Here is a 15,000-nt window from a genome sequence, read left to right on the forward strand (position 1 = left end):
ATACCTGTTTTCTGATCAAAGTAGATGTATGGCTTAGTTAGTTAAAAAAAAATCTCCACAAACAGTTTGATATGCTCAGTTATTACACCATAAATGCCCATAGAATCAGAAGGTACATAATTGACCATATTTGGACCGGTTGTTAATGCTGACATGGCATTATAATATTAATTAATTTGTCAAAAAATATTTTATCAACAAAAAAAGTAGAAGCCTAATAAAATCCCATTAACTTAATGTGTAAAGTATTATTTGACCTACATGGAGAGAGTGAGCTCTCAAATATAAACCCATCAGCGTAACGTTAACCTATTTCGCTCACGAGATCTGTTGTGGATATAGTCTAAATTATAATTAAACTCACAAAAGAGAGTATGTTTGTGTAAGCCTGCTTTGTGTTCCGATTGGTTGAGGGCGTGCCCTGTGAATCATGAAACAGTCTGCTTTGTGTTCTGATTGGCTTAGGGCTTGCCTTGTGAATCCCAAACAGTCTGCTTTGTGTTCTGATTGGCTGAGGGCGTGCCTTGTGAATCACGAAACAATCTGCTTTGTGTTCTGATTGGCTAAGGGCGTGCCCCATGAATCACGAAACAGTCTGCTTTGTGTTCCGATTGGTTGAGGGCGTGCCCTGTTAATCATGAAACAGTCTGCTTTGTGTTCTGATTGGCTTAGGGCTTGCCTTGTGAATCACAAACAGTCTGCTTTGTGTTCTGATTGGCTGAGGGCGTGCCTTGTGAATCACGAAACAATCTGCTTTGTGTTCTGATTGGCTGAGGGCGTGCCTTGTGAATCACGAAACAATCTGCTTTGTGTTCTGATTGGCTGAGGGCGTGCCTTGTGAATCACGAAACAGTCTGCTTTGTGTTCCGATTGGCTGAGGGCGTGCCTTGTGAATCACGAAACAGTCTGCTTTGTGTTCCGATTGGCTGAGGGCGTGCCTTGTGAATCACGAAACAGTCTGCTTTGTGTTCCGATTGGCTAAGGGCGTGCCCCATGAATCACGAAACAGTCTGCTTTGTGTTCCGATTGGCTGAGGGCGTGCCCCGTGAAACAGTCTGCTTTGTGTTGCAATTAGCTGAGGGTGTGCCCTGTAAATCAAGAAATATTCTGCTTTGTGTTCTGACTGGACTGTTATCCACTCGTGGATCACCCAACATTTCAATCCATTGATGATTCCCTTACTTAGATTGTTTTAATAGAAAAAAAATACTTCAGTATCCTCCCAGGAACCACTCAGAACACCCTATCAACAAAGTACCATTCAAAAAAGTATTAATAACTGCATAGCAACGTCTCTTTCACAGCTAACTCTTTCCGCTTTTACAAAAGGTAGCCTACAGTAGGAGTTTATAAAAAAAGCTCAAAGATTTCAAACAAAACACTGCTGTATGAAAGACACAAAGTCTAGTAAAAAGCTAGTAGAAGTATACCTGAATGATAAAAAGGTGTCAGATCTATGTCTCAACATCAACTGCAGACCTGTCACGTCTTACTTCACACCAGAAGACGCCACCAACAGCGCCAGCTTTCTCTTTTACATTTATCAAGAGACCGTGAACCTGCCGAAACATGCGAAACGAGAACTTATTCAGGCATCAAAGCGGAATCGAGGCTTTATTATTTCATCCTGGAGAGAAAGAGAAAGAGGCAGGATTCCCACACGGACGACTAACGAAGACGGAAATGAAGAAAGCACCTGATGAAAAGGTTCCAGCGGGTTGTGGAAGCTGCCAGACGGGGTTTTTAATCGCAGTGGGTGGACGGAGGTGCGGTGGGAGACTTTGATCAGGAAACTCAGGTGATTATGAATAAAACAAAGATGTGCGAACAGCGGATGCGAATCAAACAGACTCGCTTCTTTCTGGAGATTATACATCACTCTGAATTTTCCACTGATTGATCGTCGGGTGTCCTATAAAGGCTCACGCTGAATGATGGTGATGTGTTTATTCTGCTTGCTGACTTTGATGTGGACGTTTTTTGCTAACCGGCCTAATTCGACCAGGCAAAGTCCCTGACATCCTGCGGGAGAAACAACAGGTCTGATTAGCTGGAGATGGAGAGGAACAGATGTTTAGGATATATAGCACATACAGAGCCTGGTAAATCAATGCGCCGTGAGCAATTATGAACCCAGGCATTACAAGAGGGAATTTAGCATTAGCTGTGTGGTGTGTGATGTTTTATTAAAAGGGGGGAAAAAACACGAAGGAAATGCCTGAGGCATCAGCCAAGGGGTGAGATGGTGAAATATAGAGTGTTCTGTGTCGAGGAATGGGATTTCATAGAAATTATTTCATCATTGCTTTTTCTAAGTACTGAAATTCATTAATATTATCTCACTGTAATTGCACTTTTTAATATAGAGAAAATAGGAAAATGTGCTATTGGCCCTGCGTGTCTCTGTATATGTCCCAGGCCACGCTTTCAAAGTAAGTCCATTATATATTTTATGACTTTTTTTTTACCATGTTTAATGGTATTTTAGGTTTGGCACTTTGCCTAAACCAGGGGTTTTTAATCAGTGGGCCATAAGTGAGTGCTTATGGCCCACTGATGTATATATACTCACAGTTAGGTCCATGAATATTTGGACATCGACATAATTCTAACAGTTTTGGCTCTATACACCAACACAATGGATTTTAAATGAAAAAAACAAGATGTGCTTTAACTGCAGACATCAGCTTTAATTTGAGGGTATTTACATCCAAATCAGGTGAACGCTGTAGGAATTACAACAGTTTGCATATGTGCCTCCCACTTGTTAAGGGTCCAATAGTAATCGGACAATTGTCTTCTAAGCTGTTCCGTGGCCAAGTGTTTTTTATTCCTTCATTATGCCAATAACAATGAGCAGATAAAAGGTACAGAGTTCATTTCAAGTGTGTTAAATGCATTTGGAATCTGTTACTGTCAACTCTCATGATGAGACCAAAGAGTTGTCACTATCAGTCCAGCAAGCCATCATTAGGCTGAAAAAACAAAACAGACCCATCAGAGAGATAGCAAAAACATTAGGCATGGCCAAAACAACTGATTGGAACATCCTTAGCTTAGCAAAACCAAAAGACCTGGAAGACCACGAAAAACAACTGTGGTGGATGACCAAAGAATTTTTTTCCTTGGTGAAGAAAACACCCTTTACAACAGTTCGCCAGATCAAGAACACTCTCTAGGAGGTAGATGTATGTGTGTCAGATTCAACAATCAAGAGAAGACTACACCAGAGTGGTTCACTGCAAGATGTAAACCATTGGTGAGCCCCAAAAACAGGAAGGCCAGATAAGAGTTTGAAAAAAAACCTTCACAGTGCTTAAACAACATCCTATGGACAGATGAGATCAAAATCATCTTGTACCAGACTGATGGAAAGAGAAGAGTATGGAGAAGGAAATAAACTGCTCATGATCCTAAGCAGTAAAGCATTGTGGTAGCAGTGACATGGCGTAGGCATGTATGGCTGTCAGTGGAACTGGTTCACTTGTATTTATTAATAATGTGACTGCTGACAAAAGCAGAATTCTGAAGTGTTTCAGGCATTATTTTCAGCTCATATTAGGCCAAAGGCTTCAGAAACTCATTGGATTGCGCTTCACAGTGCCGATGAAAAATGACCCAAAGCATACTGCAAAATCAACCCAAGTGTTTTTGAAGGGAAAGAAGTGGAATGTTATGCAATGGCCAAGTCAATCACCTGACCTGAATCCAATTGAGACCCAGTGTCTGCTGATGTCTATGCCTTCCAGACCTGAGGCTGTAATTGACTGCAAAGGATTTCAACCAAGTATTAAAAAGTGAAAGTTTAATTTATGATTATTATGTATGTTTTTTACCAATTACGTTTGGACCCTTAACTAGTGGGAGGCACATATGCAAACTGTTGTAATTGCTACACCATTCACCTGATTTGGATGTAAATACCCTCAAATTAAAGCTGACTGTCTGCAGCTAAAGCAGTTATCTTGTGTTGGTGTAGCTATATATATATATATATATATATATATATATATATATATATATATATATATATATATATATATATATATATATATATATATATGACTTTAAGTCAATATACGACTTAAATTGCATTGCGTCTGTAGATTAAATAAATGTTATGTCAAAACTGAAATGATGCTTTTTCCCTAGAGTATACAATATATCCAAATGAAATTGCTGATTTGAAAGGCAGATTGCAATTATGAAAATTAACAGGGGTCTCCAAACTTTTGCATACGACTGTTTATATGAGTGATATTTTTTTTCCTTGGATAAATGTCTATTCAAATGCATAGCAGGAAGAAATCTATTTTAAAAAATAAAACTTACACATACAACGTTAAGAGGTTTAAAAACTCTCTTTAGACCATGGAATTTAAATTATTTTCATTTCCACTTCCTTAAAAAACATTGAATTCAACTGCACAGTTTGACTTAAAAATATTTCCTGTTCTACAATAATCTTCAATGTCATACAGTACACAGATGCTCTGATGACAGCAGGAATGAAGAACGCTCAACTGAACTGTGTCAGTATCATAATTCCTACTGATGTAGCCAACTGATACACACCTGATCAATTCAATGCATTCGAGCACGGCCAAAGTCTCATTCGTGCCCTCTAGGATTTACTGAGAGAAGGAAACAGAAAGGGACTCCAAGGCATCTGCATTATGTTTACAGAGAACAGCAGTGGGGAGGAAAAGTGAGAGCTTTAATTAGTGTTTGCGAGAGAAGAAAACCTGCAGCATATGGATAAGATTTCACAACCATATGTTTGTTTTTAGAAACAGTGATAAAAACAGATGTAGCTCATATCTCGCCACACAGAAAACGCCTCCGTGACACATGCCATTCTCTTCTCCTTTCCTGTTCCAGGTTGCTCATGAGATTCCTTTTTTCTCCCCATCGCCCCCTTTGCAGATAATGATCATGAGACCATCTTTGGAGCAGTTCCACGCCATTCCACAAGCTCTATTTTAGATAAGCAAGGCAAGATAAGGAAACAGAATAGAAATTTATATTTTCCTAAGTACTTAATTAATTAAATAAATAAATAAAAACAACATTAAGTCTTAGCATCTAACAATGTCACAGAAACCACCCCTAGCAACACAGTGACAACCATTCAGAAACCTTGGCAGCCACAAATATGTAATACATGTAATTGACTGAAAATTTCAGAGGGCCTAAAACAGATCCTCAAAGCACTTCTTCTTTTGTCAGTGTTAAATTAAATGGATTTATTAGGTATTTAGGTAGGCACTTTTTTAAAACTACCCAAAACCAAAGACATTATTTTCTGCACATAGACACATACACATTTCTGCCAAAGACATCAGAACTCATTGGACGGCGCTTCACAGAGCAGATGGAAAGAGACCCAAAGCATACTGCAAAATCAACCAAAGAGTTTTTGAAGGGAAAGAAGTGAAATGCTATGCAATGGCCGAGCCAGTCACCTGACCTGAATCCAATTGAGTTTCCATTTAACTTGCTGAAGACAAAACTGAAGGGAAAATGCCCCAAGAACAAGCAGGAACTGAAGACTGTTGCTGTAAAGGGCTGGCAGAGCATCACCAGGGATGAAAACCAGTGTCTATGTGTTCCAGAATTCACGCTGTAATTGACTGCATAGGATTTTCAACAAAATATTAAAAAAGTGAAAGATTGGTTTATGAATAATTTACTGTCCAATTAATTTTGGATCCTTAACAAGTCGGAGGCACATATGCAAACTTTGGTAATTGCTACACCGTTCACCTGATTTGGATGTCAATACCCTCAAATTGCTCCCCCAAACCAAATAAGCACAAGTTTAAACCAACAAAATATTTTTTAGATTCCATACAATCTATTATCTGTAGCTGAAGAGCACGTTCACAATATTATTAACCATCATAATGGAGGGTATTGTGGCCTAAAGATAAAGAGGAGTTGAAAACCTGTAATTATTGATTTACATAGTAGTTAAAACAAATACCATTGAAGTCAATGGTTACAGGTTTTCTTTAAACAAAAGTCTTGCAACTTAACAGAAATAATGTCCAGTATAGAATATAAAGTCATGTTGCAGTGGGAAAAGAATGAATATGGTGTATGACTCCATGAGCTTGGAGGACTGCATCCATACATCTCTGCAATGACTCGAATAACTTATTAATAAAGTCATCTGGAATGGCAAAAAAAAAAAAAAAAGCGTTCTTGCAGGATTCCTAGAGTTCATCAGGATTCTTTGGATTCATCTTCAATGCCTCCATCTTTTCCAAGACATGCTCAATAATGTTCATATCTGGTGACTGGGCTGGCCAATCCAGGAGCAGCTTGACTTTCTTTGCTTTCAGGAGCTTTGATGTGGAGGCTTTGCCCTCTCCTGGGGTTTGTAATGTAATGGGCAGCACAAATGTCTTGATACCTCAGGCTGTTGATGTTGCCATCAACAGATGATTCATCAGAAAAATCGACCTTCTGGCACTTTTCCAAATAATCAACTGGGATCGACGACAAGACTTTTGTCAGGTAGTGATATTAGTGCCTTTACCATTGTGTGCTTACATTTAAAATATTAAAAAATATCCTCAATCTTGCAAAAGAATATATAATGCTAAGAAGTTTCAAGCCACACAAAGCCCAGAAACTGAGAACTAACTGGCTTAGCACTGACAAAAGATGGAGTGCCCCAAGGATCTGTTTTAGGCCCTCTGTTACTCCCAATATGTATGCTGCAACTTTCCAGTAGGGCGGCACAGTGGCTCAATGGTAACACTGTCGCCTCACAGCAAGAAGGTCGTTGGTTTCCAGCTGGCATCTGTGTGGAGTTTGCATGCTCTCCCCGTGTTTGAATGGGTTTCCTCGGGGTGCTCCGGTTTCCCCCGCAGTCCAAACACATGCGCTATAGGTGAATTGGATAAACGAAATTGTCAGTAGGATATGAGTGTATGTGTGTGAATGTGTGTATGGGTGTTTCCCAGTACTGGATCATGGCTGGAAGGGCATCCGCTGTGTAAAACATATGCTGGAATAGTTGGTGGCTCATTCCACTGTGACGACCTCTGATAAATAAAAGACTAAGCCAAAGGAAAACGAATGAATGAATGAATGAATGAATGAATGAATGAATGAATGAATGAATGAATGAATGAATGAATGAATGAATGAATGAATGAATGAATGAATGAATGAATGAACTTTCAAGTACAAAGTTCCTTGAGATGTAATGACAAGACTTAGACCAAATTATAAAATGACACAAGATTTAGACCAAAACATTGAAAAGCTGTTTGGAACAACATGTGCAATCCAATAGGAGTCGCAAAGATAAATAATTCATATTACAGAGATGTTTGAAAAAAAATCACTGGTGTTTATATTTCTGTCTTTTGAATTCTCGTCACAGTAGAAGATAAAGTCTTTTAGGAAAACTTGCTTATTTCACCATCACGGACTCTCAGAGTATGTTTGTGTAAGATGATCTGAGGAGCAAGAGGAAAGAAAAAAAGAGGCCAGAAATGGAACATTCGGCTCTGAACTCACTATGACAGCTCTGTCAATGAAGAAAGGGTATCTGTGAGCGAAGAAAAAATCATTACCAAATGCAGTGACAGAGTTGTCAGGTGAAATGTATCATGGGTAATACTGTAGTGTGAACTTTCCACTGGCATTTAACTGAGTGAATCTCACAGTGTGACGCTACATGAGTGTGTCATCCGGCGAAACATAAAGAAACGACTGATAGGCCATTTAAAGGCTTTGTTTCCCCTCAAGGTGAAAGGCTTAGCCTTTTTATGTGGATTTGCTGGTAATAATTTGGCATAAATAATGTGGCTTGACTGTTTATTTAGGGTTTGAATAATTAAACTCTCTTCAGTGAGCTCAGTTTAGCTCTTTTATTTTTCTCTCTCATGCATAAACCACTAATATGAAGATGTACGTGTTTTTATGTTGTCCCAATGGTGCTCCATTGATGTTTTGGTTCAAAAATACCTGCTGTCCTGGAAGCAAAAATAAAAGTCTGATCATTTACTAAAGTAGAGCACAGAGGAGCTTACATTTGGGCTCAATTCCTTTTAGAATGTATTTGCTTAAAGCAACACCGTTCCTTTAGCCAAAACCATTTGTATTTAGGAATTTAACACATCCCAGTAGTGCTTTGGTTTAACATTTACATCAGGGATGTCCCAATCAGGTTGTTTTGCCCTCGATACCGAAACCCGATCTGATACTTTTATAATACATAAAGGCTTAGTAGCGACCTATGAGCAACAGACGAACCCCATATGTCTGTGGTGAATGAAACATGGAGAAAATCTTAGACTACAAAAAATATGTACGTGGTATCCATATCCATGGTTGTACACGATATTAATAAAGTGTTTAGACTTTGAGCCACTAAACATTGTTCTTATGACATTTTTCTACAGGAGGAAAACGCAAACACTTCATATATAGTCTGTGTTAGTAAATGTAAAGGCTATTGATGAAATCCAGGCATAACACTGTATGACAACGTTGCAGATGATTGTTTTATAGCCTACAGCTAATCAATCTGTCAGATTCTGTAGTGCGTTGCAGCTCTAAAAAACATTATGAATGAATACATTTATAGAGATGGTATATAAGTATATAGTTTCACTCACCTGGGAAATGGAGGCCACGTGAATGGATTTGTGAGCTCGATAAAGTGCACACAGCATGCCATATCATCTGATGATTGTAAGAAATAATTCCAAAAGGCAACTGACTGTGTAAAGCCACATAAAACAACACAAAAATACAATGTATATGCCAGGTTCAGTGGCTAATCAGCCGGAATCAGCTGAGGTGAAATGACCAGCGACACCTAGCTGTCACTCAAGTGGCCACGCCCTTAATTATGCAGACTTAATATAACTTAATATAAATGAAACGGATGAGTTATAAAAAAATTAACCCCTTCATAGCTGTCATGAAGGGCAATATTAGCTATATGAACCAAAATCGTTCTTTGTGCCAGCCTGTAAACACCTTTTTTTCTGCTGTAAAGTTGGCCATTTTAACAGTGGGCTCAATGGAAATTTGCTCTACTATAGTGCCAGGACTAGCAGAATTTCGATAAATTGCAGTTTCAGTTACTTCCGTATTAGCTTCACGAGAGAGAGCGGGGGTTTTCTGCTAGAACAGGAAAAAGTAATCAGAAATCTTCTTATAAAGTGCTGGCAGAGCTTTCCCAGTGAAATAATGGCGAGACGGCATTTCAAATTGAGGTTCCACGTTTGTTTTTGAGGTGTCTTATCAGGTTTGTTGTGTTAAATGTATAGCCTTTTCCTTTCCACCTCTTGCAATGCCGAGTTTACAAATCTCTCAGTTTGCTATGGCAATGTTGTTGTCATCTACTTTATTATATCTCCAGACCGCAGACATACTCGCACTACTTTGCCAGTATTTAACCAATAGCGTCTCTGCAACAAAGACACACAAATGTCACGCCGCACGCATTGCTGCTTCTGTGTGAAGCCAAGGTCTAACTCTGTGCCACCGTATTACTATAGATGTGTTAAAAAATAATGTATGTATATATATATATATATATATATATATATATATATATATATATATATATATATATACATACATTATTTTTTAACACATCTAGAGTGTTAAATTATATTAGAGTCCTGATCGGGAGGTAACTTGATCGGATCTGGACATCCCTAATTTACATAATATGCAACTACCTGACAAAAGTCTTGTAGTCGATCCCAGTTGCAAGAGCAACAAATAATAACTCGACTTCTAGTTGATCATTTGAAAAAGTGGCAGAAGGTAGATTTTTCTGATGAACCATCTGTTTATCTGAACCCCAAATCAGTCAAGTTTGGTGAGGGAAAAGTCATGGTTTGGGGTTACATTCAGTATGGGGTTGTGCGAGAGATCTGCAGAGAGGATGGCAACATCAACAGCCTGAGGTGTCCTTCAGGATTGGCCAGCCCAGTCACCAGGTAATAACATTATTGAGCTCTCTGAAAGACAAAGAGAGTGAAAGTGCAAACAAAAGAGAAGGATTAACAGTTCAGATTTCATACAAACTCAGCTGAACTTCAACTTTAAACACCAACATACAACAATATCGCTCGCACATGCGAAATGTAAACAAACCCTGTCAAAACAGAGCACTGTAAAATTAATTTCCTATTAATTAAAAGCAAAAGAGTTGTTGAGAGTCGAGTCGAGGAAACACAATTAACAAGCATTTCCGACGCCCGACATTGGCAGGCAAATAAATACCAATTATACCGGCATTAATTATTCATGGCTAGGAAATAATGCTGGAATTACCCTGCTTTAACCTGACTGCGGCTTAATTGTGTTCCAAAACCTCGTTATCTCCAAAGAGGTAAATAAGAATGTGATTACAACTCATCAGGACCGGTTTGTGTGGCCTCTCCAGGGCTGAGTGTCATCAATGTTCGTTAGGTAATGAGCAGTGATTGGTATGAAATTACTTCTTCACCTCGTCTGTCTTCTGCCTGGTTCTTTGTGCATAATTACAAGCGTCACAAGACAAGAACAACCGCTACAAGATGGCAGTGTTAAGAATAGGGAACTAGCAGACTGCTAAATGTGCATTAGCGGAATGTAAAGCAGCATATGCAAACTGTAGAATCAAACCTGAGGATAATGATCTCATTATGTGGCATGTTTAATTCAAAAAGGTTTAGAAGAGCTGAATACACTTGTTATTTGTTTGCATTCCCATCCATCTTAATAGCAGATGCTTGAATGCTGTAGCATCTTGAAATCTTTGCTCATGGATGCTTGAATGATGTCAAGCAGGTAAAGTTATGTGTGTATTTATATAACGCATTTCTCATGGATGGCCATACACCCAAAGCGCTTCACAATTATGAGGAGGGTCTCCCACACTACCACCAGTGTGTAGCATCTATTTAGATGAGACAACGGCACCAGTGCGCTCAGCACACACCAGCTATAGGTGGAGTGGAGAGACAGTAATGGAGTCAGTTCGGTGGATGGGGATGATTGGGAGGCTATGTTAAAAAAGGGCCGATGGAGGGAATTTGGCCAGGACACCGTGGTTACACCCCAACTCTTTATGAAAATTGTCATGGGATTTTTAATGGGCAGGATCTGAGCTTAACGTCTCATCCGAAACACAGCGTCCATTAACAGTGTAGTATCCCCTTCACTATACTGGGGCATTAGGACTAAAGCCTGATTTATACTTCTGCGTCAGGTGACCGGCGTAACCCACGGCGCAGGCAACGCGCGTGGCTGTGCATTTATACTTCTGCGCGCTGTCTCTGCCGGTCTGCATTAACACTTCCGAAACGCTAGTTGGCAGTGAGGTGTAAATGTTCCTCTGTGTCAAGTTTCTTCGCTACTTTTTTGCATTTCCTGAACACTTCCGGGATGTACAAGTGGCTCAAACTCGCTCATTTTGAGGCAGGAACCGGCGGACGTGCAACAACTTTAACTATGAGGTAAACACAAAACAAAACTTTCCATCCGGAGCTCCTTCACGGGACTCCACACTTGTAAACAATCGCTCGCGCGGCGTCGCGCCATTCGCGCGCCTCTCGGTCCCGCCCAGACTCGTCAGCGCTACCAAGCCGACCAATCACAGAGCTTATGCTACGCGTCGTTGCGACGTGTAGTTACATTTTTTGAGAGGTGCACGTCAGTGACGGCGATGGCCACGGCGAAGGGCTATGCGTCAGCGCCGTAGCATACGCCGGTGTTTGACGCAGAAGTATAAATCAGGCTTAACAGACCACAGGTTGAGCTCCCCCTGCTGGCCTCTCTCAACAGCAACCTAGTTTTCCCATGTGGTCTCCCATTGAGGTACTGACCAGGCTCAGCCCTGTTTAGCACCAGTTAAGTTAAGTTAAGTTAAGTTAAGTTAAGTTAAGTTAAGTTAAGTTAAGTTAAGTTAAGTTAGGTTGCACTTGGGCTGCAGGGTGATATGGCTGTGGTGAAAATTCATTTCATGATTTGAAGATTGATCAATCAATCAATTCAATGCATTTACAAGCAAAAATAAATAAATTACATTAGTTAATAATAATAAATAAATAAAGCTTACTATTAATCCTTCATTCTCTAGTCCAATGCACAGAATAAAAATATTATCAAAAAAAGTTAATTTCATGTATTTACAAGCAAAAATAAATAAATAAATCAAATAATTTATAAAGAGTAAAATAATATAAACAAAACTAAGCAAACAACAACAATAATATTATTATTATTAATAATAATAATAATAATAACAATAGTAATAATAATAATAATAATAACATGAATTCATTTTATTCATTTTCTTTTTGGCTTACCCCCTTTACTAATCTGGGGTCCCCACAGTGGAATGAACCGCCAAATACTTAAATAAATAAAGCTAATAACAATCATTTATCCTCTAGTTCAGTACATACAATAAAAAAAATATCAAAAAATGTTAAAATAAATTCTAAAATAGTAAAGTAAATTTCATGCATTTACAAGCAAAAATTAATTAATTAATCAAATAATTTATTAAGAGTAAAATAATATTAACAAAACTAAGCAAAATATTAATATTAATAAATAAATACATAAATAAATAAAGCTAATTAACAATCATTCATCCTCTAGTTCAGTACATACAATAAAAAAAAATAAAATAAATTAAATTTCTAAATTTTAAAGTCAATGCATTTCCATGCATTTACAGGCAAAAATAAATTAATTAATTAATCAAATAATTTATAAAGGGTAAAATAGTACAAACTAAACAAAGCAAACAATAATAATAAATACGTAAATAAAGCTAATTAACAATCATTCATCCTCTAGTTCAGTACATCAATAAAAAAATATCAAAAAATGTTAAAATAAATTATTAAATTGTAAAGTTAATTTCATGCATTTAAGCAAAAAAAGTAAACACAGAGTAAAAGAAAATAAATTAAACTAAGCAAAATAACAGTAATAATAAATGATAACAACAATAATAATAAATAAATAACCTAACAACAAAAAACTAAATATTATCAAATTTTTTACATTAAGTTAATTGTATGCATTTAAGAGCAAAAATAAATAATTAAATAAATAAATGAAATACTGGGTAAAAGAAAATAAATAAAACTAAGTGAATAATAATAATAAAAAATAATAATAATAAACAAAGCTATTAATCCTTAATCCTCTAATTCAGTATATACAATACAAATATTAAGAAAATATAAGAAAAAAAGCAAGCAAAAAAATGTCAAAGTAATTTAGAATTATAATCTGCTATTATTTCTCAAGTGTGCTAAAAGTAGAAAGGCTGATAGGATTGCATTAAATTAAAATATTGTCGGGGCAGCACGGTGGCACAGTGGGTAGCGCAATTGCCTCACAGATTGTAGGTTAGAGCCCTGGCTGGGTCAGTTGCCATTTCTGTGTGGAGTTTGTATGTTCTCCCTGTGTTGGCGTGGGTTTCCCCCAACTCCAAAGATGTGGTATAGGTAAATTGTCCATAGTGTTTGAGTGTGAATGAGTGTATATGGATGTTTCCCAGTGATGGGTTGCAGCTGGAAAAGCATCCGCTGTGTAAAACATATGCTGGATTAGTTTGGGGCCCATTCCGCTGTGGTGACCCCAGAGTAATAAAGGGACTAAGCCGAAAAGAAAATCAATGAATAAATAAATAAATGAATTATTGTCACGTTTTAAGTTCAAAACAAAACAAACCCCCAATCTAACTATTAATCCATAACCCCTTAGTGTAAAAAGCTATCAAATGTGTGATGCTATCATGTCAATATGGAGCAAAACCTCTGAGGAATATTTCCAGTGCCTTGTTAAATCTATGCCACAAAGGATTAAGGCAGTTCTGAAGGCAAAAGGGGTTCCAACCCAGTACTAATGTAAAAAAAAAAAATCTAGACCATTTAAATTTTATGCAAAAAATGTATAGATATTTTTAACTGCTTTACATATAAGGCATAAAAAATCAGAAGAACTGGAAGTATCAGCTGCAATTCATGTCAAACTGCAAATGGAATGTCAAATCAAGTGCACTGCACAGAGGGATACATGGGATTCCTCGCATTATATTTCAAACTGCAAATTTAATACAGTACATCATTAGAGTTTTCCATGTAAACAGAGAGCTGGCGCAGAAGAGCATGTATAAAACAACAGCTCTGGGCACACACGGCTACTGCAGTTGGATTAAGACGAAGCTGTGGGACTTTAACTGTATGCCTGACTAAACAGATGAGTCTTTAGTCTACTCTAGACTATAACAAAGAGATTGTCTCAAGGGCTATACAAGACAATATTCGTATCTCCTTTTAGTTGGTGTATCTAGCATGCAGGAGAGTCTAAAATTATTTAAAAGGCAAGAGATATTCTAAATGAAAGCATAAACATCCTATATTTCTTACTCAAAAGAAATGAACACTTAAAAATTCTGAACACAAACAGAAAAAGTGGAATTAGATTAAATACTATTATTAACTTATTATGCAAAATTCACTTTTACATGGTGTTTGTTCAAATAATAAACAATGTATAAATAAATTAATAATAATAAACATAAATAATAATAAAAACATAATAATAATAAAAATAAATAACAATGAAAAAAGGAATTAATTGATATTTCATATTTTAACCCATATAAACGGTACGCAGTGCTTCAAAACAAGGCGTTCGAATAATCTGTATAGAGTGATGTCACATTTTACAGGCCCCACCCACGACTGTTGAGGGACACTGCCTTATTAGCATAAACCCTGCTCTGAAAGACACTAAAGCAGCTGTAGTGCCAAGAATTTCTCTAAAAGATCCTGTGAAGTGCTTTGAAATGAGCATATCTATGCGATATTTGACGTCATCTCAACTGAAACTGAAAAAACGAGTAGCTCCTCTCCCTTTTCAAAATAGCCAATAGCATTAGCTCATCTTACTTATTGACTTTAACATCTAATATTGTTCATACGCATGCAATGCAGCTTATTTTGCAGT

At 37.5% G+C, this 15,000-nt stretch overlaps 1 long non-coding RNA gene across 4 annotated transcripts in view; it reads right to left on the minus strand.

Annotated features, from left to right (window-relative positions):
• LOC141378993 (uncharacterized) overlaps window positions 1-15,000 on the minus strand; it is a 136,728-nt gene that overhangs the window by 7,770 nt on the left and 113,958 nt on the right. Inside the window, exons 4-5 of one of the 4 annotated variants that reach the window (XR_015516408.1) lie at window positions 4,576-4,669; window positions 1-2,022 (exon numbers count right to left, since the gene is read on the minus strand). The exon at window positions 1-2,022 is cut by the window's left edge and continues 81 nt beyond it. The exons of 1 other annotated variant lie outside the window; for it this stretch is intronic. This is a non-coding gene — a long non-coding RNA (uncharacterized LOC141378993). The remainder of the gene's footprint in view (window positions 2,023-4,575; window positions 4,670-15,000) is intronic. 2 more of the 4 variants (XR_015516409.1, XR_015516411.1) reach the window with 2 other exon arrangements.

This window comes from Danio rerio, chromosome 19 (genome assembly GCF_052040795.2).
Source record: "Danio rerio strain M-AB ecotype USA chromosome 19, GRCz13ab, whole genome shotgun sequence".
Taxonomy (NCBI): domain Eukaryota; kingdom Metazoa; phylum Chordata; class Actinopteri; order Cypriniformes; family Danionidae; genus Danio; species Danio rerio.